Source organism: Lygodium microphyllum, chromosome 2, assembly GCF_053477565.2.
Source record: "Lygodium microphyllum isolate KBCC chromosome 2, Lygodium_microphyllum_v1.1.10, whole genome shotgun sequence".
Classification (NCBI taxonomy): domain Eukaryota; kingdom Viridiplantae; phylum Streptophyta; class Polypodiopsida; order Schizaeales; family Lygodiaceae; genus Lygodium; species Lygodium microphyllum.
The window spans coordinates 76,907,065-76,910,536 of record NC_141136.1 but is presented as its reverse complement, the minus strand read 5'-3'; the positions used below and the strand labels follow the sequence as shown (position 1 = coordinate 76,910,536).

At 37.4% G+C, this 3,472-nt stretch overlaps 1 pseudogene; it reads left to right on the top strand.

Annotated features, from left to right (window-relative positions):
- The first annotated feature begins 2,121 nt into the window (after positions 1 to 2,121).
- Positions 2,122 to 2,688, top strand: LOC148039913 (uncharacterized; annotated as a pseudogene).
- Positions 2,689 to 3,472: the final 784 nt, after the last annotated feature.

The following is a 3,472-nucleotide window of genomic DNA, read 5'->3' as shown; positions in this document are numbered from 1 at the left end:
AAGAAGAATGGAGCTTTGAGTTTTATACAAGATATGCAACTGGTGAGAACAAAGTGACTATAAGGAATATTGGTACAGGTCCAATCGTGGAAGAGTTTGCATAAACTTTTGCAAGAAGGACAATTTATTCTACGGGGGATCTATACTCTGGATGTGATTAATTTCAATTGGATGTGGATAGCAAGGATTTAACAACTATGAGGACACCTTTGGGTTTAGTAAGGATATGTACTTTACCTCAAGGAGCAACCGACTCACTTGCACATATGATGAATGGGATGAACAAAGTCCTTTGTGACTTCGTACCACAGGTTACTATGCCTTTTCTTGATAATGTGCCTATAAAAGAGTGTGAAGAAGGGGTCAAGGATGAGATAGTGGATTCGAGGGGATGTCACAAGTTTGTTGCAAATCATATTTCTGATTGTGAGAATATCTTAACTAGTTAGAAGAGGTAAATCTTACTCTTTTTGGGCCAAAGTCAATTTTTGGAGTCAATGAAGTTTTGATTGTGGGACATATGTGTGGGCCTTATGTGGTTGAATGCCTCTCCAAAAAATGTTGAAGCCATTCAAAAGATGAAGGAGACTTGTACTTCCATATCTGAGGTGAGACAATTCCTACATGCATGTGTTATCTATCTTATTTGGATTCCACACTTTGCACATGTAGCAAATGTACTCTATCAATTGTTGAGAAAAGGTCAAAAGTTTCATTAGCATGAATCACATATAACGACAATGAATAAGTTGAAACATTTGTTGTTATCTACACCCACACTAAAGGAAGTAAATTATGAGTGTGGAAGGCCTATCATTGCTACAGTGAATACTAGTCCAACAGGAATCGGATGGGCTACTAGACAAGATGATGAAGATGGAAACAGATATGCTATGTGGTTTGGAGCCAATGTCATAAGTCCTCAATAATGAAATTACCCATAGGTTAAGAGGAAATTATGAGGAGCGATCCTTGCATTGAAATTTGATAAATAATACTTTATTGGTGCATCAGTCGTTGTTGCGATAGATTGTCTACCTTTGCTTGGGATGATCACTAGTTACTCAACTTCCAATATTGCTATGTTGTGATGGATTGCTTGTGTCAAGTCCTTGAACCTAGAGTTTCGCCATATTGCAGGTAAAGATAACTCAATTGCAAATATGTTATTGAGAGCTAGGTGTGAGGATATAGACGACATGGTTATTGAAGGAGTTGATATTGGTACAAATTTCTACTCCACTTCTTATGTTCAACAAGATCATTGTCGTTGTCCATCTTCTCTTGAATCATTTTCAAAAGACATGTATGATGGTGAATGGCTACTTGAGCACTTTGACTAAGTAGGAGGGATGGACTGATCAAGAGTTCAAGAGAATTCAAAGAAAAGCATGCAAGTATTTCTTGAAGAATGGCTATCTATGGAAGCATCCAAAGCAAAGAAAGAGGACTCCTCATAGGGTAATATGTGATAAGGAGACTCAACAACAAATTATCAAATAGTTTTGGGAGAGTCTATGGACTGATCATTGAGGTGTATGGGTCACTTTTACAAAGATCAAAGAAAGATATCGATGGAAAGGTATGTATAAAGATGAGTTGCAATTTGTGGAGACTTGTGCTACTTGCCAAAAATATTCCAATGTGTGATATCATGATGGTCTACATCCTATCTACCTGTTAGCCATGCATTACAAATGGGTGGTTGACTTGGTGACTATGCCTATGGGACTTTGGAAAATGTGATACATTGTACTTGCTAGGGAATATCTAACAAATCAACTAGAAGGTCATGCACAGTGAGAACAAAAGGCTACAAGTGCGGTATGTAAATTTCTTTTGGAAGATGTGATTTGCCACTATGGTTGTGTTGGAAAGATAACTGCAGATAGAGGATAGCTGGATGCAGAAGAAGCTAGGGAATTCTTCTTGAGGTTAGGTATAAAGCTTGTTCTCAATTTAGCATACAACCCTAAAGACAATGGCAAAAGTGAACGTAGACACCCACCTATCATCAAAGCTTTAGCCAAGGCACGTAGAGGTAAGATTTGAGAGTGGCCTAGGCTACTTCCATATGCTTTATGGGCTGATCACACTACACATAGTATATTGACTAGATATATGCATGCTAAGCTGATGTATGTCCAAAAGCTTGTTATTCCTATTGAGGATGTTATTACTACTTGGAGTGTGCTACCGTGGGAGAATGATATGAACAAGGAGGATATTCATGCTTTGTGGATTCAACAGCTAAAAAGGAGGCCTAAAGACATCAAGATTGCAACCATGCCTTTAAAAGATGCCAAGTTGAAGAATAAAGATAGGTTTGACAAGAAACACAAGCTTCATCAAAAACCCATTGAGAAAGGACATTGGATGTTAGTCTATGACAGTAGTCTTGACACTCAACATAGTACACTCAAAAAGGTTTCTAAGAGATGGTTTGGTTCTTATATTGTGACGCATGTACATGATAACGTGACGCATTCTTTGTGTGAGTTGGATGTTACAGATTTGAAGATTCCTATTGCACGAAAAAGGATCAAGATTTTTAAGCAACAAAATGTAAGTGAACCAATTGAAGAACATGTGCAAGATGAAGAATAGGTTTATGTTGACTTGGATGATAAAGAGGACGATGAAGATGCAGGGATGGAAAATGAATATATTGATCTAGATAAAGATTAACCATGTGGCACATACCAAAGGATATGTAACTTTAGAGGGGATGGATGTCGTGTTGCCACATGGACACAGTGTGAAAAACCCTCGACTGTATCATCATCCGATTTTCTTATTAATCTAGAGAGAAAAATGGCATATTAGTCATTAGTGTTAGTATCCATAGTATGTATGGTTCAAAATTATGGGATTTTTGAACAATTTTAGTCTATTTTTTTATATTTTGAACATTACTTCTTGTAAATCTCCTCAAAAGGTGTAGTAAACTTCTAAAATGGGGTGTCATGCATAAAGTAAGTTGCTTTTTAGCTAGTTTTGTAGATCTCATACAAAAACAAGGCTCCGGATTTCGTATTGCATGCAATTGCAATTTGAAGTCAGTAAATAGCACTCCGGACGGGAAGAGGGTTGAAGGTTCGATCCAAGAGAGTTCTAACCAAGTGTCCTATAGTTTTACTCCCCTTTTGAAGCTAACAGAACCATCTAACCAAGTGTCCTATAGTTTTACTCCCCTTTTGAAGCTAACGGAACCATCAAATTTGTCATCTAAGTAGCAAAGTAGAAGCTAGTGTTTGGTGCGAGTTTTTGGGTATGACAAGGTGAAACAGGACATGGTGAAGGGGAGACTCATTGTAAATAGGTTTTCTTATTCAAGGATTGATTCTGGGATACATTGAGCCTCTAATCTCTTGCATGTATGTTGTTTCATCTCTCGTTGGTCTCTACTCTATGTAATCTCTATCATCATCTTTGCTCTCATACAAGAATCTACCTAATCTCGTACTACAAT